Genomic DNA, 24,577 nt, shown 5'->3' with positions numbered 1-24,577 from the left:
GGTAGCAGAAATAGCTAATTTCACTTTTGTTTCTTGGGTATTAAAGTAGCCTTTGCCCTTTTATGGCTAGAGATACTCTCACCCCAATTGGACCAAACAAAAGCATCTTGAAGAAAACTCTGAAAATAATTAAGCATGTTAATTCTGGATTATCTTTAATTAGAGAAAGGCTCTGTGGCATTTCAGTGCTTTGGAAGGTCAGCCTGTGGTTTGTTAAAAAGAGGATCTGTCTTTGTTACACACAACATTATTAATTGTGTTTACCTCTGATCTCACCCTCCTCTAAACACAATTCTCTCCTAGGTCCCTGCATTTAGGCTGCAGGAAAAATGAAATTCCATCTTGCTATTCTTATTGTCACTACCAAATCACGTGATCTTTCCAGGGGGAATTAAGATGGAAAAAATCTCTTTCTTACTTCTCCATTTTGTGTGTCTGGCTCCTTATTATCAGACCTCCTGCCTGGTTTCCTGAAGAAGATATGGTCCCTGATTTGTAGGAACAGCATACAGTGCAGAACTGTTACTTTTTTTTTTTTTTTTTGGTTTTTGGACCACACCCGGTGATTCTCAAGGTTTACTCCTGCTATGCGCTCAGAAGTCTCTCCTGGCTTGGGGGACCCATAATGGGATGCTGGAGAATTGAACAAGGTCGTCCACGGCTAGCGCTGGCAAGAGACACCTTACCTCTAGCGCCACTGCGCCAGCTATTGCCTTTTATGTAGTTCTGAGGCCTGTGAATACCATCCAGCCAGCCATGTAAAATAGGTGCAAAAAAGAAAAGGAGTGAAGAAGGATTAGAAACAGGGGAAACCAGGATTTTTGCAAGAGAGGGAAAGGGGAAGAAAAGCACAAATAGCATATTTTATCTAAACTGATCTTCAATGCCTTGCCTCTTTCTGTTTACAAGGTCCCACTGCAGAAACATCACAACTTCATGACCAATAGTGAGACTTATTTCTTTTACTTTTCTGTTTGTGTGATTTGGGGTTTGGCAGCAGGTTCTGTACTCAGGGATCACTCCTGATGGTGCAGGGGACAATATGGTTATGCTGGGAATCTAACCTGCACCTTACCCACTATACTATTTCTCTAGCTCCTTGTTCCTCTTCTTGCACAAATCCAAGCCCCTCAGTGATTCTTTCTATCTTTCTTTCTTTCCTTCTTTCTTTCTTTCTTTCTTTCTTTCTTTCTTATTTCTTTCTTTCTTTCTTTCTTTCTTTCTTTCTTTCTTTCTTTCTTTCTTTCTTTCTTTCTTTCTTTTTCTTTCTTTCTTTCTCTTTCTTTCTTTCTTTCTTCCTTCCTTCCTTCTTCCTTCCTTCTTTCTTCTTTTTCTTCCTTCCTTCCTTCCTTCCTTCCTTCCTTCCTTCCTTCCTTCCTTCCTTCCTTCCTTCCTTCCTTCCTTCCTTTCTTTCTCTCTCTCTTTCTCTTGCTCTTTCTCTCTTTCTTCTTCTTCACATTTGAGCATGCCATCTCCCTGAAGGCTCATGTATGTACTTCATATTATTGAGTTGGCTCCATGACCTATTTGCAGAGAGAAGAGGTCTGATCTGTTCATTCTGGTAGCAGAAGGCATAGATGACAATTATAGATGAGCAACTGAGGACCAAAACTGAAGACTAAAACATATTTATATCATAAGAGAGTTTATTGGTTATTAGAATTTTGGATTGGGGATTTTGAGATTTTCTTGCTTTATGTCATGGGAAGACCACACTCACCTGTCTTAAAGCTTAATTTTGATTCTGTTCTCAGGAACCAATTTTGGCAGAGCTTGAGGAAACATTAAGTGGTTCTGGGGATGGAACCTAGGTAAATCTCATGCAAGGCAAGTTTGCAAACTGCTGTAGTGTCTCATCAGCCAGTTTTTTAAGTTATTAACTGTTTAAGTGGCTCAGCAAAGTGTGAGCAAGGGAGGTAGACTGGAGAAAAAATGTGAAATAGTGAAGCATGATAGTTTTTATTAAATGAAATTTACTTTGAAAGCTATGATAGACTAGAAAGAGAGGAATGTATTCATGAGAGAACACAGAATTCTTCGAAGAGGTGAAAACCTGAGTGGCCCTCTTACGGAAAGTATTTTTTCCTGGGTCTCTCCATATACATAAAAGTTAATCTGGACAATGTCATAGGAAAAGCCTGGCACTATAAATGATCTTTTCATAACGTCATCGCTTGACTATTGATGGCCTTTTCATAACCTCATCTCTTGACTGTTGATGGCCTTTTCATAATCTCATAGACCTTTCTGTTGCTTCCTCTTTTCAAAGGTTTCACTCTTCTCTGGTGATGTCAGTTTCTCATCTCCAAATGGCTCAGAATTTGTACATAAAAAGAATGTGGTCTTCATGCCTTTGGGCTACTTCAGGGATAGGCAATCTCTTCTTAGATTTTATTATTTCCCAAAAGTACATTATCGGAGTCCTCCTATTATCTGCCTGCAACTATACTAAGTCTCTCAAGACTCTTAAGTGAGGGAAATGGAAATGTATTTTGTTTCAGCACCATTACAACAAATATACTAGAATTAGAATAGAAATTGTGTTAAGAATTGAATATGATTTGGGAAGTCAGTCCTGGGTGCTGTTATTTACCCCCCCCCCATTCACCTGTAGAAAAATTCTGCTTTTGTTCTACACTCCCCTGACTCACCTGAAGATACTAACACCCTCCTCTTACAAGAATTAGATGAAAATATGTGGGTGGGTAAAAGCATCTGATGTAAACATTCAAAACGTGTGACTTTGGTTTTTTCCTTTGCTTTTTAATTTTGGATTAAGCTGCCTTGGTTGGATTATTTTGTTTTTCTTTTTTTGTGTTGTAAGTGCAACAGTAAGAGTTGGTAGCATCCAACTGTTTCTGTGGATAACATCCACTTCACAATTGTTAAAGTTTACAAGTGATCAAGTTTATCAGGAGGGCTGCTGCCCTGCCTGAGGCATTGGTTCCTCTTAGAATTGTTAAATAATGATCAACTCATATTTGTGACTAATAGGGTTAAGATACTAAGCTTTGTAGACCTTTATGCTATTTTTTCTTTGTATTTAGCAGGCAAGGAAATTTTGCCTAAGTAGGGAAAACCCTTGGCAAGTATAGCCACTGAGTATTTGCATGTAGTCTCATAAAATTAATTTTCCATCTTTATATTTTATTGTAATTAGTTTCAAGGACTTTGCTTTGCTCCAGATGAGAATATTTACTGATCAAGAGCATAAAATTATGGTCTCTTCTGCTATTACACCTTTTCACTTTTGAAAGTAGCATGTGCATATTACTCATGCCAGTCTTTTCTCACTAATTTTATGATTATAATGAGGCAGTGGTGCACTAGTTAGTACAGATGACCTTCTAATTGAAAGATTGTAAATTCAATCTCTGTCGCTGGGCACTAACAGAAATTTAAATAAATATAAGCTCCTAAAACCTTGTGATGGACTGACCTAATGACCAGGGACTAGCAGAACCCCATCACAGAGACTGCTGGCCACTTTTTGGTGTTAACTACAGGAGTCATTAGAAGTAGCTTGCCCTCACAAAGCAAAGCAAAGGGAGACGAGAGACTCTCCCCTGGCTTTGATTCAGGCATCATCTCTTGCTTCTTAGCAACATATGTCAAGTTGCTATTTTCCTGTTTTAAACAAAATGCTTCCTACAACAAGAGTCTGAACAGAAGGGGAGGCTCCATTCTCAAATTGGATCTATGCAGACTAGCAAAGGCATACCTTCCAGGCCACCTTTTGTCCATTGCCTTTTACAGATTCAATTGCACGAAGCTGCCCAGAGCTGTGTGGCCATCAGTTTCTTGTTTGCTCTATTCACTGCCATTTTTCACCCCATGACCTTGGACAGCAATTCAATTCAGGTTTCCAGAATGAAATGCCCTGAGGATCAAGATGGGCGTGGAAGTGGTCAGTCTGGGGAAAGAATCCATCGAGCTATAATGTTGGCAACATTTGTACCAAATAATTGAGCACTTGCCCTTGATATATTTTTGACCTTCCATTTTGGCTTTAACATTGTGTGTATGTGTTTCTTCCTGGGAGTCACCTCAGATCTCTTTTGGAAACAAGTTGCATGTGATTTTAAAGAACGATAAAACTAAACTGGCTGCTTTCAAATACATACCAGGAGCGTGTCAACAACTATCCCCAAACTGGCCCCACTTGGCTGACAATGCCATCAAGCTGGTTATTGGGTTGTCAGTAAGGTGCATCTTTATCCTGAGATTATCACACCAACACAATGGAAATTTCCCATTGCCTTTAAAGTTTTGCATTCTGTATATTTGGTTGTGAGACAAATAGAGCAAGCTTTGCCGACTTCATTTTCATTCTTGGCAGCATGTTTTTATCATAAGGCAGATAGTCATTAATTTACAGAATCAACGCTGGGAACAGCTTTTGTGATCTCATATTAAATTTTCCCCTGAATCCGCCCCTTGGCAAAAATTACTCACATCGTTAAAAAATATTTAATTAGGCTGTAGTTTATACCCAGCTCACTGGGGAAATGTTGGAATTAATATGATTTGCATGAATTCTGTTTCTCTTTTTCTGTCAGAGATTAGTTTTGAATTCAGTTCAGAGGGTCGTTGACACTGCCAAGGACTCACAATCGTGAAGGTCAGACAGGTAGCAAATACTTCCCCTGGGTAGATTCCCTGAAAAAGACAGCTTAAAATTGCTTTTAATTATGGGTTACCTGAAAGGCCACTTGCTGTTTTTATTTTTCCACAGATACCTGAAACACTGCATGATGGCGAGTTTTATGTAAACCTACTTTATTCCCACCTACAACAAGTTATATATTGTATAGACCTAGGTATGCTTTTTATTTAGTGAAATTCAAATACTTTCCAGAGTAGCCTCCTGATTTCTGTTGGTTGTTCACAAAGGAGAGAATCTTTTCACCTAGTGCTGGGAGAGTCCTGGGATAATCTTGTAAGACAGCCATTCATGAGTGACTAAATTTCTACATAGCATTGCATCTGTTTGCTTAATTATCTTTCAAAGATAAGAAACAATGTTTAGTTATGCAGCTCCTTGTTTATTCTTCCATGAGTTAGTGGGGAAAACCTTAGGGAATCCACAACCCTGTGTCATTTTTTTAAAAGAAAATTTAATGGAATATTTAATTAATAATCTAATCAATCAATTAATCTCAGTTACATAAGTGTTGAAATCTCATTTTTTTTTCACAGCTCTATCAATAACTGAAATGGCTACTCACTTATCAGGATCGTGGAAACAGTTAAAGACACAAAGAAAAATCAACATGGTGTTAATTCTGCTACACTAACCCTGAGTTTGTCAGTTCAACATTTCAGCCAAATTCCAGCTCACACTCTAGAGCTATCAGTACATCATTTTTTGTTATAATAAGTGGGGGGGGGGAGGTTGGGATTAAACCCCACAATTTACCACAATTTACCCCCACAATTTAGGTCTGCAGCTCTAAGTAAAGTCAAGTTCCTTTATCAAACATTTATTATTATTTATTTATTTAAACATTTTTATATTTTATCTTAGTCTCTTCGTGAGTTTTATTTAAAAAAATATAAACCATCTGCTATAAAAATGTAACAGTACACCATACTGCTGATCAGATAATTATTGAGAAATAAATGTTTATGTTTCAAATGATTTATATGTGCTTCTTTCAGCACGGGAAAGCTGAGTCAATTTGATCCTCAGTTTCAAAAATTCTGAGTCACTTCACACATGAGAAATGAAGACAGGTGAATTTGTTGCAATCAAAGTTTTGTTTGATAACAGTGCCATATAGGTAGGGTCCAGTAGTCTAAGAAACTAAACATGAGAGAAAGAATACCGAATGCATGTGCTTGTAGATTGACTTGCACGTACCATTTCTTTAGTTCACAAAACATCTTGCAAGCTGGATGTATGTACTTCATTTTAAATAGTGAGAAGCCCAACTTTGAAGTCAATATCTTTATAAACAGCAACATACTATACCTACAGGAAAGAACAAATCTCCACACACAAACCAAATGATTTAGTTTCAAAACTAAGACTGGAATTCAGTTCTCCTGCCTAATTGCATAGTACTCGTTCAACTCAACTTGTTTCCAATAACAATTATAATACTACTAATAATAAATTAAGTGGAGCTGCTAAACTTTTGTTAGCTCATTTTGCCTTATTTTCTTTATAACAAATCATCTCAAATCTTTTGAAATTCTATGAAGTATAAGTGTTTATACATTGATATCAGGACTTCAGTGTTACTATACCATGCTCATCACCACCAAAACACTAGCAATCCATTTCCCATAGTCCTTTGCTCCTTCCAGTTCACTCACCAACCACCTCTCTTAGTAACCTCCATTCTCTTGTCAGAATCTTAGTGTTTGTTTTGCCTTGGACACTATCTATTCCCTTGCTTTATTTATTTATATACAACCACTTAGTGGGATTACTAGTATTTGTCTTTCCCCTTATGACTTATCAGAATTAGCATGATTCCCTCTAGTTTTAGACATGATGCAGTAGAAGTCAAGATTTCATCTTTTCTAATGTCTTAGTGGTATTTCACTGTGTATTTGCACCACATCGTTAACCTATTTCTGTTGTTGGCCACTTATCTGGTTTATCATAAACAGAGATACAAGGAACATAAACATGAATAAATATTTCAAAATATTTCAAAATGTTATTGTTTTATTCTTTGACTAGATATCTATGCATGTAGTTTCCAGTTTTAGTTTAAGTCTTTGAGAAAGCTCCATACTGTTTTTGGATTTACATTCCCACCAACAGTAAATGAGGTTTCTTTTCTCAACCCCCCCTACCACCACTGTTGTTTTAGACCTATTAAATATATATTTACCCTGGAAACTAAAAAAAAATTTAATGTGCCTATTAGTCATATATGTCTCCTTTGGCAAATTATCTATTGAGCTCCTCTCTGCATCTTTGATGTTATTTTCATTTTATAATTTTAAAAAATATATTCAATATTAGCCTTTGTAATATGTGTGATATATGGATATTTTTCCCATTCAGTGAGGTGTCTTTTTGCTTTAGCAATAGTTTCCTTCACTGTGCAGAAGCTTCTTAGTTGGATTCAATTTCATTTATTTTTTACCTTTGTTTTCCTTGCTGATAGAGCTGAATTCCCACAGATACCACTGAAGCCAATATCATGGGGTAATTTTTCTTTCAGAAAACAGAAAAGCCTCTGTTTTCTTCATTGTATTTTATGGTTTGGTATGTAATGTCCAAGAATAGTTCAGTTAGAATTTTAACCCTTTGCTTTCCCTAGAAAAAATTCAATGGCTTTGTAAAATAGATTACATAACAGGGCAGATACATATTACCTGCTGCTAGTAAAAGAAAATTTATATAAACACATAATAGTACATTCATATTATCTAACTATAGGAAAAATTTTTAAACAAAAGCTGGGACTATTTTCTACCAAATTTCCCAACCCATGTTCCAATAAATGGATGAAGGCTAAGTCAAGCCTTGGGTTTACTCTTGATAAAAACAACTATTTTTTTTCTACAAAAAAGAAAAATTCACTATTTTCTTTTAAAGCAACTTAGATCATTTGAAGCAGATTAAAAGTTTACATATTAAATGTTTGGTGCTTTCTTCTTCTGAATGTTCTTTTCCTGCTACTCAACCTGCATACTAGACCCCAATAATAATTCTGCAACTGGATGGATAGGTGGATTACATAGAATCATGGTAGAATCATGGTAGAATGCCCTCAGAACAGTTGAAAGATCTGCATTAAATTCATCTTAGTTCAAATGCTCATATTCATCAAGTGCCTAAAATTTGCTGGGAAGAGGCAAGGCACTGGGCAATGTAGCTGCTGAGGAACATGAATAGAGCTTCAGAGAGGATCTGCCTTCCCAAGAGATAGGAGAACTGGAGCTGAGGAATAAGGGATCCAGTTTTCTACACTGATGCTACCTGGGTAGATTCAAAAACCAGACCTTAGGGGCCAGAGAGATAGCATGGAGGTAAGGCATTTACCTTGCATGCAGAAGGTCGGTGGTTCAAATCCCGGCATTCCATATGGTCTCCCGAGCCTACCAGGAGCAACTTCTGAGTATACAGCCAGAAGTAACCCCTGAGCACTGCCAGGTGTGACCCAAAAACCAAAAAAAAAAACAACCCTAAGACCTTGGTAACATGCTGTGTCAGTCTCATCTGACAGGTGCTGCCATGGAAGAGCCAAGAGCAGGTTTAAAAAAACAACTGTGGGGGCCAGAGAGATAGCATGAAGGTAAAGTGTTTGCCTTGCATGCAGAAGGATGGTGGTTTGAATCCTGGCATCCTATATGGTGCCCCCGAGCCTGCCAGGAGCGATTTCTGAGCATAGAGCCAGTAGTAACCACTGAGCACTGCTGGGTGTGACCCCCCCAAAAAAAAAACCTGTGGAATTATGGGGCCGGAGCAGTAGTGCAGAGGTAGAGTGTTTGCCTTGCATGCCACTAACCTAGCACTGACAGAGTGTCAATCCCATGACGTCCCATTTGGTCCCCCAAGCCAGTAGTGATTTCTGAGTTCATATCCACGAGTAACCCCTGAGTGTTACCTGTTGTGCCCCCCCCCCAAAAAAAAACCTGTGGAATTTGCGCCACAATCCACATATAGTGATGTGTTTCCAATGAATTCTGAGTCATGTGGCCAATGTAAGAAATCTTCACTGATGTTCACATGAAGATCACTATGTTGTGTACCAGGATATCAGGGAGTGGACATAAGAAGTACACATAGGAGTATTGTCTTCCCATGTTGGCCTTCATGGTAAAGTTCACCATATGCCCACTCTGAAGAGGAATGAGTGAGATAGTGGTTGTGTGTATGCCAACCACTTTGTTCATTTACTGAACTTGGCTAAACAGACTGGTCACTGCCACAGTGTAGAAGTTGGAGTTTCTGATTTTCAGCATGGTCATGATGATAAGGAGTACAAGGGAGTCCAATCTATTAAACATGACTTTCACACTTTGATGCCATCGTCATCCACCAGGACTGAATGTGTGTAAAATAAAAATCCATGAGTTTTGAGATGGCCCCAGTCACTGTGTTTCTAAACCCCACACAGAGGGACTGATGAAGTAGAGTAGAAGCAAAGAAATAATAAGCCTAGCTAGTCAGAAGAGACCCATAGAGCCAGTCTGAGCCTGGTGGTATCTCTGAGTATTAAGCCCAAACTGACTTTTTTTTTTATTACCAAGACCCACCCACCAGGAGGGGGAAGGTCAAGAGTGGGACAAAAGTACCTAACAAGCGGGCTTTTACATATCAAAGAAAGAGATATCAGGAAGGAGGAAGTTAGGGGAATGCCTTTGTTTGGGTTTGATAGCTGGGTGTTATAAATGTGGGAACAGGAAAAAAAAAAAAAAAAAAAAAAAAAAAGGACCAAACTAGAGACCAGGGGACAGAGCAGAATGAAATGGAGGACATACTGCTTTGTTCTCTGAGGACACAATCTCTGATCACTGTGGTATCAAAGTCACCAATTCTTTCACTTGCTCTGTGGGAATGTAGCCTGTCCCTTGGTATGTGAGGCAGGTGATACTGTCTCACCCAGTAAACTCCACATATGGAAACTGGGCAATAGCTTTTTCCTGCTCTTGTTCAGCCAGATCATTCTCCAGGTACCTTCTCTTTTGCTTAAAAGCACGGGAACGAGCTGAGACAGAATGGCGGGACCTCATGTCCAAGTTGTGGTATTTGTCTCATGTTCTAGGATGCAAAGGCAAATGAGTGTGTGTTGGTAATGACATGGTGCCATGAGAGAAGAAACTTCATCTTTCTACCTCGGGCCTCGAAGCAGAATGCATTCAATGTGCACAAGTAGGAGCAAGACTTTTGTTTGTTTGTTTGTTTGTTTGTTTTGGGGCCACACCCGATGGTACTCAGGTGTTACTCTTGGCTCTCTGCTCAGAAATAGCTTATGGCAGGCACGGGGACCATATGGAATGCTGGGATTTGAACCACTTTTGGCCTGGGTTGACTAATTACAAGGCAAATGCCCTACCACTGTGCCATCTCTCTGGTTGTGCAGCAGGAAATTTTTTTTTTTTGAAGGAGAGACATTAAAACAGTAAAATGTTGTTAGCCTCAGCAATACTCAGGAGCTATTTTGGTTCTGCATTCAGTAGCATTAGCAGTGCTCAGGGGACCATATGGGATGCCAGAGATCAAACCTAGGTTGGCTGTGTATGAGACAAGAGTTTTAACCCAAGAGTTCTTTTGTAGTAAAGAAATTACACAGATTCAAGTAGAAGTAGGAAATTTACTCAGCCATGCAAAAGATTTTAGGTAACTCTGAAAGTCAGATCAATTTTCAATGAATAATTGCTTTGTGTTTCCTTTGCTTTAACCTGTAGCTCACTACTTGAAGAATAGAGAAAAGCAAAAGCCTGATTTTTCTTTCCTTGTGTCTCTCCAAGATAGCAAGTCTCAGCATTTCATCCAATGGTCTTTTTAAAAAAAAAAAAGGCATTTTATGAAAATTATGCAACTTGCATATGCTTTTCTATTATTTTTTAAAAGTATTACATGGTCTCTACCTTTACTCTGAGAAGGAAATATATTAGGAGAATAGTTCTTAAGACTATATAGTCTCAAAAAAAATAAAAGACTATATAGTGTCCCTTTTGATGTCACCCAGCAGCATTCTATTCTATCTACATTTCCTGTATTCTCTCTGCTATCTACCTATACATACTGTTTTACTAATGAAGTGGGGGTGGGAACATAATATAAAATTCTTAAAGTTTTACATACTTGAAGAAGATTATATTTAAAATACTTTCAAATACAAGATAAAGTAATATTCTTACTTTGTAATATGTATTAGGGATTCATTATTTTGTTTCTGTTATTTTGGGGCCCATACCCAGGAATGCTCAGGTCTTATTCCTGCCTCTGCTCTCTAGAATCAGTCTTAAAAACTCTTTCTTTTTTTAAACTTTATTGATTGGTTGATCGATTGATTGATTAGTTTTTGGGCCACACCCAGTGGCGCTCAGGGGTTACTCCTGGCTCTGCACTCAGAAATCTCCCTTGGCAGGCTGGGGGAGCACATGGGATGCCAGAAATCAAACTGGGTCCTTCCCGGGTCAGCCGCATGCAAGGCAAAAGCCCTACTACTGTGTTCTCTCTGGCCCCACTCCTAAAAGTTCTAAAAGCACAAGGTGCCAGGCAAGCACCTTATCACTTGTATTATCTCTCTGACCCCTGTATTAATTTGTGGGGGGGGGGTTGTTTGTTTTTTGTTTGTTTGCTTTTTTCTTTTGCTTTTTGGGCCACACCCTGTGATGCTCAGGGGTTACTCCTGGCTTTGCGCTCAGAAATCGACCCTGTGTCCAGGGACCATATTCGATGCCTGGGGATAGAACCAAGGTCAGTCTGTCCTAGATTGGCCTTGTGCAAGGCAAACATGCTACCACTGTGCTATCGCTCTGTCCCCTGTATTAGTTTCTTGGGGTCCCTGGGATCAAACTCAGCTGGGGCACACACAAGGCAAGCAGCCTACCCAGTGAAGTATCTCTCCAGCGTACCCCCGCCAATCCCCTGGTGCTGATCTTAAGAAAGAAGTAGCAGAGTAGCGGATGAGAATGTCAATGCAAATTTAGTTTATTAGAATATTTCACCTCCTTCCACATCAAATCTCCTCTGAACCCAGCTCATGGTGACTCCTGAAGAAAAAGAAAAAAAAAAAGACAACAATGTTACTTACCATTACAGTGGGGGTGGTGTCTTTGTGGGAGGGTATCTTAGTTCGTGAGTCTCTGCTCCAGAAGAGGGATGTCACATTGATTCCAGGAACTGAAATAAACCCTGATTGAATTTTTTTTTAGCAATATTATCTTTCTCCAACTGCACTGTGCCTTAAGCTCCTCTAAGTTTTAGTACCAGTTCTGTGGGAAGCCACCCACACTCATTTCCTGTTTCTCAGCATGAAAAGATCATGAGCCTCACAGAAAGTACTAGTCCCTGTTTGTTTCATATCTGAGATTACCTAAAAACCCTACTTAAATGGAAGGGAATGTGTGTGTGTGTGTGTGTGTGTGTGTGTGTGTGTGTGCGCGTGTGTGTGTGTGTGTTTAGAGCATACTTAGAAAATTCTTCTCTGTTGTCATAAGAAACAGGGACTATATCATCCAAGCTACCTAGTTAAAAATAAATGGGTGATCAAAAAAGTACAAAAACATATCTACCTTTGTGCCAGGAATTAGTTGTAATGCAGGAAGGGGATAAGATAGTCTTCAATAGCTCAAGCTAATGCTGAAGCCAGTAGTTCATGTTATGACATTCTACATGAGCAGTATCCACTTAGTTGGTTTTTTCCACTTTCTCTTATTTCCCTTTCTTTTTCAAAACTAACCTTGTTATAATGTAGTATAAGCTAGGACTGTGGTTATTACTCAAATTTTAGTAGTATAAGTTTGCGTTTCTAGATGAACATTTTCTGGAAGATCAAAAAAATATATAAGATACCAGTAAAATGCTTCTAAAATTGCAAACTGATAGTGCTTCAGAGTTATCCCAGGGACTTCTTAACTTGGATCCCATAGGAAGACTCAAAGAACTTTTGAATTCCTTCAAGTTATCTGTAGTTCAATGGAAAATTGTGTCAGAGGGCTTGGAGGTATTTTCCCTTGATACATGAAGGATCCATGATGCCAGAAATGATCTAGAAGGGACATTTTTTCCTATTCAATGTGAAACTCATGCTCCTTCAGGTTAACGTGATTTATTCATGCGTTTCTGAATCAAGTGCATTTGTTGATTTTTCTACTGGTGTGACATGCTTCTGATTATAAATAAGTTCCACGAATCAAATTTGGAAGTTCTACCATGGAATTCTGTTAATATAGTGAATGGATGAATAAGCATTATCATAAGCTATCCTACAAATCTGGACTATAAAAACCATACCCTTTTGAACTGTTCATTTCTCAAAATCTAATGCCACTTATTGACTCACTTGCACATTGATTTATATAATTGATCTATATGGAACACCTACTATGCACCCAAGCATTGCAGCAATGAATTAGATAGATATGACTTCTTCCTTTAAGAGTTCATAGTAATACGTAATTGTACTCACGATCACTCAATATTTAATATATGCTTTATTTGACACATTTCATCTGTTAATTCATTTGTATCTATCTTAAAATGGTAAGATGGAAAGCCATTATTATCTGTGTTTTATGGTTGCAAAAACAGTAAAATAACTTGCCTAAGTCAAGAATGGGCTTAATATCGGCACATGTCTTTCTCTAGAGTCTATTTATTACCAGTATTTGGCATAGAAACATGCAAAAGTACACTTTAGAAAATTCCTTTGCACATAATTTACTTTGGTTATTCTTGAATATTTAAACAAATATCTTTAGTCTAAGAAACATACTACCTCATTTCATTTTGGCTAACCTAGGAGGTACCTTTTTAAATGTTTAGACTCTAGCAGGGGTCTCAAACTCGCAGCCCACCCTGCGGGCCATTTGTAGCCCTCCTTACAACATGTTGTGACCCTGCCCTAGAGGAATCTTTTTGTTTTGTTTTAGTTGTTTGGGTCACACCCCCCAATGTTCAAGGCTTACTACTGACTTTGCACTCAAGGATCACCCCGACTTTGCCTCCTGCGGCCCCCAGGTAAATTGAGTTTGAGACCCTGGCAGAGGGAAAGGAAGTCATCAGTTTTAAACACAGGACTTTACTTTTATTTTTAATTTAATTAATTTATTTATTTTTGTTTTGAGGCTACACCTAGCAATACTCCTGGGTTACTCCTGGCTCTGTGCTCAAAAAATCACTCCTGGCAGGCTTGGGGGACTATATGGGATGCCAGGGATCAAACCCAGGTAGGCCACAAGCCACACAAATCTCCTACCCTCTGTGCTATATCTCCAGCTCCCAGGACTTTGCTTTTAAATGGTGCAATTAAAATTTAAAAAAGAGACTTAATAGTAATTGTGGACAGTCACCCATAGCCATGAGATAGTGTGTAGACGGTCACTCTGTAAATTCGACTACTAAGTTACCAGAAAATGTACCTCAATAATCTCTTAGGAAACAAAACAGTAACATTAGCCTGATAATGACTCATTAGTGACTTGAAATTGAAAACATCAGGCTTTGTTTTGTGTCTGAATTTATGTAGAACTGTTAAGACAATAGAAAGGATGTTCAGGAAAAAAAAATCAAAGGGACAGTCAGTGGTAGAAACACAGACTTCCCAGGTATAAAGCAAATAAAATGAAAACCCTGAGCACTTTCCATGGAGGTCTGAGATTGAATCGGATCTCCCAGAAAAGCTAAAAGAGGAGTCAGATTGTTCCACGTGGATGGAATTAATGAATGATATGAAAAACTACAAAGATAACCAGTCCAGCTGTCAGTTTAGAAGGAAATATGTTAAAGGAATAATCTATACCTGACTAATAACAAAAATGGAGACAATTTTTCTATTGCTTTAAACGCATGGGTTAAGCTACAAAAGAGTTCTGTGGCAAAGTTTCTCTTCATTAGATAGGGTAGCTATAAATTTACCAGTCCCTAACAGCTAAGTCCACCAAGTTCAGTCATCTCTATTCTCTATTCTTTGTGTTATGTCATAAGTCATTAATAAACTCTAAAGCTATGTCCCTTTCACCGCTTGTGTTATTTTATGAGTAAAGAAAGAGCTGCTTTTCAGTTGTTTCAAAAGTTCTCCCCCATGAAATCTTTGCATTTTCCTTTTTTGTTTTGTGCTTTTTATTTTCCTTGGTATGACTAATATGAAATATTTAGTTTTTAAAAGGATTTATCAGTAGTAAATGTTTTGAGCCAGAATAAAACACACATACTTTAAGAGCTGTGTATATACCTAGTCCAGCTCAGCGCAGTAATTTTATCTTGTTTCTGAAAGGTAATGGAAAATCACCGAATTGCTAATGAGTTGTTTGCAATGGCAGGTATGTTAATGGTTAATAGTAATGCAAGCTTATCTCAAAAATCCTGGGTTCTGCCTCAGAATTCTCCTCTTTTTTCCTTGATACATAAAAACAGGGGAAATCATCTCTGAGACTATTTTATTTGTCTGTTTTCAGGACAGCATATTTACATACCCATGGAGGTAATCAATATAAGCAAGCCCGGATCCTCCAAGAATCCTTAATTATGTGTCTGTGAATGCATATGTATTCACATGTAATACTTGTGTTTCTGCCACGTTCCCCCCAGCCTTTTGAGCTGACATGTGCAAAGATTCTTTGAAAGAGGTAAAATCAAGAGTGTAATAGGCAAATGCACAATGAGTTGTTAAATGTGATGGCAAAATAAAAAAATTTTTAAAAGCTTCAGTCAGTATGATCAGTTAAAGGGGAAAAAAAAAGACAGCCAGCAAACTGTCTATCTTGTGATGAAATTTGACAGTAGGGATTATGGCTTTGATGGACCAGAACAGCTAATAGAAGAAGCTGACATTTTTGAAACCCTGCTAATTAAGGGTTCCTTCCTTAATATTAAAATAAAGTCTTTGTCTGGGTTTTATGGTTGGAGAATCAGGTGTTTTCATTAATATATGCCAGTCAGTCTTAATAAGCTTGGAGGGCAGAGGAAGTTATTATTGAGTGACCTTCTACAAAATAAGCATGTTGCTAAGGGCTCTAACCCTGCCCTGTTCAGACTGATGAATCTCATTTCCAATGCAAAAGCTTCACAAGAAATCCAAGTATTCTCTGTGCAATCACAGAAAATAATCCTTGTGTCTCTTGTAATGTCCAGAATTGCCACTTACTACACTACTACTGTACAATGAATATTACAATACATATTATTTTTCTAGCACAATTGTCTACATTTCCGAATTGCCCAGGATAGAAAAACTTATTGTGAAGACACTTGTATTGAAAAGTCAGCTCATTTTAATACTTTTCGAATAGTCGTCTATTCTGTTCATGAATTATAATGCTCAGAATACATCTGACAATACTGGCTTTGAAAAGGAGATATGTCTATATTATTACATATTCATTTTCAAATAGATTTCAAACAGATTTTAAACCATTCATTGAAATTCATTGAAATGATAAATTCACAGTTGGATTTTGATTGACTCTTAATCCAATTTTACTTTTGATAAGTTTTCACCACCCCTCTCTCCCCACCTACACCCAGCCTTTCTTAACTAATATTTTTTTGTTCTTCTGTTAGTTTTTAAAGCAAAACTGATAGAGTATGGTAAAACTGGAGGCTTTTGATAACAATCTGTAAAAGTTGTCAAATGAATTGATTAATTTAGTTAAAATCAGTAAAGCATCACGCTGTAGATGATTTGCTTGGCTAATTTCCATTGTACCCGTGCTTCTTTCCAGGAAGATATTTTATTCTAAGTTGCTGTCAGTTCACAACCTAGAGCAATACTGTGAAAGAATCTTTCAGTTATGGATCCATGCCACCATATCTTTTTCTTTTTTATTATAATAATATATTTATTTAAGCACCATGATTTAAAACATGTTTGTAGTTGGGTTTCAGTCATAAAAAGAATAGCCGCCTTCACCAATACAGCCTTCCTGCCACCAATGCCCCCATATTTCTATTCCCTCACCACTTCAAGAACGGCATTCTATTTCTCTCACACACAACCATAGTTATTAACATAGTTATTTCTCTAATTGCACTCACTGCTATTTGTGGTAAGCATTTTATCATTGGCTAGTCCTTCCAAACCACATCTCTATTGTGTCTGGGTATTATTGCCATACTGTCTTTTGTTTTTTTTTCAATCCCACAGATGAGTGAGACTATTCTGTGTCAATCTCTTTCCTTCTGACTTATTTCATTCAGCATAATAGTCTCCATGTCTATCCATGTATAAGAAAGTTTCATGACTTCATTTTTCCTGACAGCTGCATAGTATTCCAATGTGTAGAGTGCCACAGTTTCTTTAGTCACTCATCTGTTGTTGTGCATCTGGATTGTTTCAAGATTCTTGCTATTCTCAGTAGTGCTGCACTGAACATAGGTACGCAGAGGGCATTTTTGTATTGTGTTTTTGTGTTTCTAGGGGCTATCACGAGGAGTGGTATTGTTGACTCATATGGGAACCCAATTTCGATTTTATTTTTTGAGGAATATCCATATTGTTTTTCAGAAAGGCTGGACTAGATGCCATTCCTACCAATAGTGAATGAATTCCTTTCTTCCCACATCCCCTCCAGAATTGATTGTTCTTTTCTTTATGATTTATGCTAGTCTCTGTGGCATGAGATGATACCTCATTGTTGTTTTGATTTGCATCTCCCTGATGATTAGTAATTTGGAGCATGTTTTTATGTGCCTTTTGGCCATCTGTATTTCTTCTTTGAAGAATTGTCTGTTCATATCTTCTGCTCATTTTTTATGGGGTTAGATATTTTTCTTGTTAAGTTCTGTCAGTACCTTATATATCTTAGATATTAGTCCCTTATTTGATGGTATTGTATTAGTTTCTCCCATTCTATGTGGGGCTTTTGTGCTCTCGTGACTTTTTCCTCTTGCAGTACAAAAGTTTCTCAATTTCATGTAGTCCCATTTGTTAATCTCTGATTCCACTTGTTTAACAGTGAGATGTTTCCTCCTTGAAGATGCCTTTAGTCTCAGTGTCTTGGAATGTTTTACCTATGTTTTCTTCTATATATTTTATTGTTCTGGGTCTGGTAAAAAAAGTCTTTAATCTATTTGGATTTGACCTTTGTGAATAGTATTAGATGGAGGTCATGCCACCATTTCTAACTGACATGAAAATATATATATTCCCAAGGAGTTGAGTGTTGGGATTGAATGTCATACACCCTGAGATTTTGTGTTACTCAGCATTAGTAATCTGATCTTCAATTCGGTTTCTTTCTGTCTATTTTAGGAATTGTTGTTGGGTAACTTACATTTATGTTGCTCAATACCTGGTTTTGTAAAATGACAATATATCTTCTAAATTCTCTTTAAGAAGGAAGAAGAGATATTAAAAATTCCTTAATGCCCCATATGTTTGTTTGTTTGTTTTTGTTTTGGGGCCACACCCGGCGGTGCTCAGGGGTTACTTCTGGCTACCTGCTCAGAAATAGCTCCGGCAGGCACGGGGGACCATATGGGACCGGGATTCGAACCAACCACCTTAGGTCCTGGATCAGCTGCTTGCAAGGCAAACACCACTGTGCTATCTCTCCAGCCCTGCACAATAAGTTTTATGGGGAAAAAATAATATCCATAATATACTGAGTTAACTTGAATATATCAGATATGGGAACAAGTGAGATGGAAAAGCTTGGACCAAGGGCTTTACAACAAGCTATTGTGGCAGTTATTTCAACATAGGTCTATAAGAGACAATTGTTTCTGAGATATAGACTTGAGAAAAATTAAAAAAGCAAGATATGAAATTTCCTATAAATGATTTATTGAAGCTGTTGATTAGTATTTTAAATGGAAAAAATGGTCAATGAACACTAGCAAAGGTCCATCTCCTTAGGGCCAAAATAAATCATGTAATGTTTATTGAGCCTGTACCTAATGCTTTCCCAATGTTTGAAGCTTAGCCCAAGAGTAGTATCTCTCTCTCTCATACACACACACACACACACACACACACACACACACACACACACGTATGTGCATGCGCCTCCCTTTATGCACTCCAGAGTATTACTCCCACCTTTACATCAAAGTCATTACCCTTTCTCACTCTTAGTAAAACTAATGTAGCAGAGTGTAGAGATAGTACAGGGGTTAAGGCTCTTGAATCACACTGAGTAAGCCTGGATTTAATCTCCAGCATTGCAGATGGTCACCCAAGCTTCACCGGGAGTAGCCTCTGAACACAGTTGGGTGTGAACAAAATATAAAACAAATACAGTATGACATTGGACCTCTTAGTCAATTTTCGATTCTTCTTATCCACTGAAAACAAATCCATAATAGTGCTATTTATTTCAAATGGTAATCTACGTTGTGATCAGCACCCTAGAAATTTCTTTAAATTACAGAACCTTGGACCAAAACCCACATCTCCAACACTAGAATCTTTCAGAATTTGTAAGCATGAATTTAGCTTAATTTGGGGGTGAGAAGAAGTTTGGTCACACCTGATATGGGTCTATGAAATATACACACTTGCCCTTTGAGCTCTCTTCCCAGCCCTGAACCTGAATTATGAGGAAATCCTCAATGGAGCTCGAGAAATGGGAAAAGAGATGCACTATTATGCTCATATAGCAAGCAAATCCTTTGTTCACTGGGCTATCCTAGCATTTAACTTGTTAATCTTATTTCTGAAAGTAGACTATAAGCTTCTTGGAGGCAGGCATTGTATTTTAATGTTTCATAACACACATTCAATGTCTTTTAGAGAGAAAAAGACTGATCAGTATTGAACTAAATGCTGTTAGTTAAATTGTAGATTAAATCTAAAATTTTATTCCTTTTTATGTTTTATTCTCATAAATTTTATTTTTGTAGTATTTTAATCTTTTATAATCTTCTGTTTCAGAGATTCTGTGATTGGAATATAGTGCTGTCCAGTAAGCATAATACTGTGCACTATAGTAAAATTTAAAAATTTTCTACTAATCATAATTCAGAAAGCAAAAGCAATTAGAAATAATTTTAATAATGTATTTTGGAAACATTTAAAATATCCAACTATTTTAATTTGTAATCAATATGAAATAGAAGGTACTTTACATTCCTTTGACTTTTGACAGTATGAAAAACTGTGTTATCTTACAACATGTTCTAATCAAACTATTTCTATTCTGAATAATAAATAGCCAAGCTTGACTACTATGTTAGGCAGTATGGCTCTAGAACATACTCATAAACTTCATGGGAGTCTGAAACCTCTGAAATAAAACAATGAGTTACATGTGACCTTACTGAAGTATCTTCCTAATAAGACAAAAACATAAAATGTGTTTATTTCCCAAAGGGTTTTGTCCCTTTACCCACAAATTCCTCCTCCCTGCCAATGTCTTTGGAAACTGCTTTTAGGCTCTGGAATGACTCATTTCTTTTGACTGTTTTTCTCTACTTGCCAGTTCTATTTACCTTTCCTATTCTAACAAGACTAACTCACAGTCTGTTATTAAGCAGTTGTGAATTTAACTTATTTCTTTAAAATAGCACCTAGAGAGTGCTCAGGGTATTGACTTGCTTCATAGATAATAACCTCAAACACTCTAGCAGTTGGTATTTACAACAGCCAAAATAAAATAGAAGTGCATTAGGCCCTTTTCTTATGGTAATTCATTAAGAATAAATTAGACACCAGATCCATAGTGTTCATGTGGCATTTAGGAATTCCCCAAGATGTGTTCAATCATTTCAACAGGAAAAGTTCAGGGAGAATCGGTACTGGATACCAACAACCCAGAAAATTTTATTCTTTTCTGTCCTTGTCAGTGGATTATTACACCCAATTTAATTTGGATGTGTGTTAACCACACACTATCTATGAAGAGATTTTTGAACCACAGTTGATTTTTTTGCATGAGAATTTTCAATACCCTCAAAGTAATGTGTAAGAAAAGAGCCAGTTCTTTTAAATACAACAATTGCAACCTTGATATAAAGTTAACAACTGAGGAGCCTAAAATGTCCATGAAACAAGATCCTCCTTTTGTCTTTCTTGAGAAACAAAAACAAAAATTCTCCAAGGCCAAAGGGAATATTGAAGTAAAGTGTTTGCTTACCTTGCACAAGACTACTCCACTCTAGTATAGTCCACCAAAAACTTCCAGGAGTAATGCCTGAGCACCCCGGGTGTGGCCCAAAAATTAAACCAAAGATCTTTTGAGTTGTCCAGCCAATTTGCTTTGTTAATCCTTAGTCTGTATTCTCTCTCTCTCTTTCTCTCTCTCTCTCTCTCTTTCTCTCTCTCTCTCTCTCTCTCTCTCTCTCTCTCTCTCTCTCTCTCCCTCTCTCCATTTTATCCCCCTCTCTCTCCCCTTCTCTCACTCTCTTCCCCTCTCTGGCTCTTCTCTCTCACTCTCTCCTCCGTCTCTCCTCCTCTTCCTCCTCTATTTCCCCCTCTCTCCCTCTCCTCTACATCACTTCCCTCTCTCTGTTTCTCTTTCTCTCTCTTTCTCCCTCTCCTCCCCTCCTCCCACCTCTGTTGCTCTCCTCTTCTCCCTTCCTCCTCCACTGGAGGGCTAGAGCTAATAATCTTCCATCATAAAGAAGGCCTTTTAAAAACAATAAAGAATAATAACATATAGTGTATTAATATATTCAAAGTTGTAGGCATATAAACCCTATTGTTTTACAATGACTAGCATAAAATGTTCTGTATACATTGCAAAAAACAAATGAATAAGGTGACCCCATAATTAGTAGTTACCCAAGTGTAATGTATTTTCTTTTTTTTTTTTTTTTGTATTGTATTTCTAAGGTCATCCTAAAAAGAAAAATGATGTTCAGAATTAGGAAAAGATTTAAATTTCAAGCCTCTAAGTATTTTTCTATTTTTTGTTTTTTTTAATAACCAAAAGAATGACAATTGGTATTAACAAAAACAAGAAAAATTAAAAAAACAGTGATCCTGAAGTCTGACCATTCATAGCATCTATTATAGTGTGTATTCAACATTTAAATGGCAAATATTGAACCATGTAAAGTTTGAGGATAATTGATTAACTATGCCAATATCAAGTATTTTATGTTGATTGGTCTTCATAGTAACAGGGTAATGAAGAAGCTTTAAAAGAGACATCTTACTCTTTATTTGAGCTTCAGAGGAGTGATAGTGACTTTGTGGACACTTGTGATTCTTAGTACTTCTTTCTTAGTATCATTTTATTTTTCTATGATAAAGCTTCCAATTGCAATCTTTGTTCCTCTGAGTACTATGATAAATACTGAAAACTTGCTCTTTCCTATCTTACATGTTATTTTATTTTGGGGGGCCAGAGTGATAGCACAGTGGTAGTTAGGGTATTTGCCTTGCACATAGCCAATTCAGGATGGACCCTGCTTTTTTCCTTGGCATCTCATATGGTCCACTGAGCCTGCCAGGAGCAATTTCTGAGCACAGAGCCAAAAGGAACCCCTGAGAGTGGCCAGGTGTGACCCAAAAATAAAAAACCAAAATAAAACAAGTTATTTTATTTTTTAATTACTTTAAGCACTGTGGTTACAAAATTGTTCATGATTGAGTTTCTGTCACAGAGTGTACACTATCCCACTTCACCAGTGCAATTTCCCTGCCTTTAATCTCCCCAGTTTCCCTCCCAACCACCACCCATTGCCCTTGTCTCTGGAGCAGTCATTTTGCCTCTGTCTCTCTGTCTCTGTCTCTCTGTCTCTGTCTCTGTCTCTCTCTCTCTCTCTCTCATCATTTCTCTCATTATCACTTTTTATCTTTCTCTTTTATTTTTGGCACTGTGGTTTGCACTATCGTTAATGAGGGCATACCACATGCATGTCATTTTATCTCCTTGCAGCACCCAGTTCTTATCCAGAGTGATCAGTTCCAACTATCATTGTCATAGTGGAGCCTTCTTTACCCCAACTTTACTCACTGCTTTTTGTGGCAAGCTTCCTACCATAGACTGGTCCTCTTGGTCCTCATCCCTATTGTCTCTGGATATTATCACTATGTTATCTTTTATTACTCTTGTATATCACAAATGAAATAGATTATTCTGCCTATCCCTCTCTTTGACTCATTTCACTCAGCATAATAATCTCCATTTACATCCATGTATAAGCAAATTTCATGACTTCATTTTTCCTGTCTTACAGTTATTTTCAAATGTAAAAATAAAGAATGTTGTAAAGCAAAGTTTAAAAAATTTCTTGAGTTAGTAACTTGGACAAATCTATAGCTCATTACTGTGATATAATATACCATAAGTATCATGTCATTTTCTAGGTCTTCTTTTAACTGGTATCTCTTAATAGAATGAAAGGGATATTGAAAAATCAAAACCATTGGTTCCAGAATATGGAGACATGGATAAATATCTTAAATTTGCATTTTAGAATTACTTTATTTAAGCGCTGAGATTACGAGATTGTTCATGACAGAATTTCTGTCATAGAATATACTCCACACTTTTATGAGTGTACTTTTCCTGCCACCATAAAAAGACTTTGGTCAGGGGGCCGGAGAGATAGCATGGAGGTAAGGCGTTTGCCTTTCATGCAGGAGGTCATCGGTTCGAATCCCGGCATCCCATATGGTCCCCTGTGCCTGCCAGGGGCAGTTTCTGAGCCTGGAGCCAGGAATAACCCCTGAGCACTGCCGGGTGTGACCCAAAAACCAAAAAAAAAAAAAAAAAAGACTTTGGTCAGTCCAAAAGCCAAGATTATGATTTACAGATGACTGGCTGCTAGAACCATGACCAGACTCTATATATCTTGGGACCAATAAAAAAGCCCTAGTCTAGGGTTTGAACTATGACCTGCACAACAACCATGATCCCCAGTTCCAAAGGTCTGGCAGAGACAATTGCAACGGAATGGGGTTTCTGGAAACACAATGAAAGACGCTATCCTAGGTGCCATCCTAGGATCAGTGCAAAGATCAAGATCACCAACCACAGAAGATGGATTAAAATGACACTGAAGGAACAGAACTTCTAGAACCACAAAGAAAGACTTCATCATAAGTCCCACTCCTGGACCTGTGCAGATACAGAGGTCTCTAGATACAGAGGTCTGATTTTATCACCCAGGACGGAGGACGGAGCAGAAGTCTTCCAAACACCACGGATAGCACCACTGGGAGACAGAAGCACAAATATCTAGTCTATATAGATTATGACAAAATGAGTTGCTGATTTGTTGCTTATTTTGTAAATTTTCTTGAAATACTGTTATGCTACTAAACTTCCATACACTTATTAGTGAACTAAACAAAACCTTTTACCTGTTGTCATCTCTATAAAAATGAATTTGATGAATGCATAAAAAGAGAAAGGTATGCAAAATGTTGGTCAGTTTCTCCAAGACACACTATTCAAACTAGCATTTCTGATTTATTATGTAGTAGCAGACAGGAAGTGTTAGTTTACTTCATATTTATATAAAATAATTAAAATTAAGATAATGATAATAGCATCTTATTGTATCACATAAACAATGAAAAATGAATCTAAGATGCTTGTAAGCTTATTCTTCCAGAATTTGGTCCTTTTTTTCCCTTTATTTTCCCCACTCAAGTTACCACAAAATTTTCTTCTCCTTGTCTTTGATATTCTTCTTGCCACCTCTAGAACCATGTCTATTCATTTTACTCTGATGCATATTTCTTTGGCTGCTTGAGTTATTTAAGTTTTAAACTGACCATAGTACCTTGTAAATTTTTTAGTCTGTGCCTAGAATATTTATAAAAATAAAAAAGCAAAGGTCTATATTTTTACGTTTAAAAATTCACAGTTTAAAGATGGAGCAACTAAATTATATAAACAAATAAAAATGTCAATATTATATGTAAAAAAATTGGGGGGGGAGACTTCAAACTTTGCATGTGTCTTGGTAATGACCTAATACTTTGAATACTTAGCAATTCATTTTAATTATACAATCCAAAATTTAAAGGTAATAGTCATA

The 24,577-nt window shown here is 37.3% G+C and overlaps 1 protein-coding gene and 1 pseudogene across 1 annotated transcript in view; one reads left to right on the top strand and one right to left on the bottom strand.

The window, feature by feature from the left end:
* The window catches only part of NPAS3 (neuronal PAS domain protein 3), a 968,248-nt gene that overhangs the window by 787,899 nt on the left and 155,772 nt on the right, over window positions 1–24,577 (top strand). The window lies entirely within an intron of this gene.
* Window positions 4,580–9,702, bottom strand: LOC126000996 (transmembrane protein 106C-like; annotated as a pseudogene).

This window comes from Suncus etruscus, chromosome 2 (genome assembly GCF_024139225.1).
Source record: "Suncus etruscus isolate mSunEtr1 chromosome 2, mSunEtr1.pri.cur, whole genome shotgun sequence".
NCBI lineage: Eukaryota > Metazoa > Chordata > Mammalia > Eulipotyphla > Soricidae > Suncus > Suncus etruscus.
The sequence above is the reverse complement of the archived record's forward strand: the minus strand, read 5'-3'. Positions and strand labels throughout refer to the sequence as shown.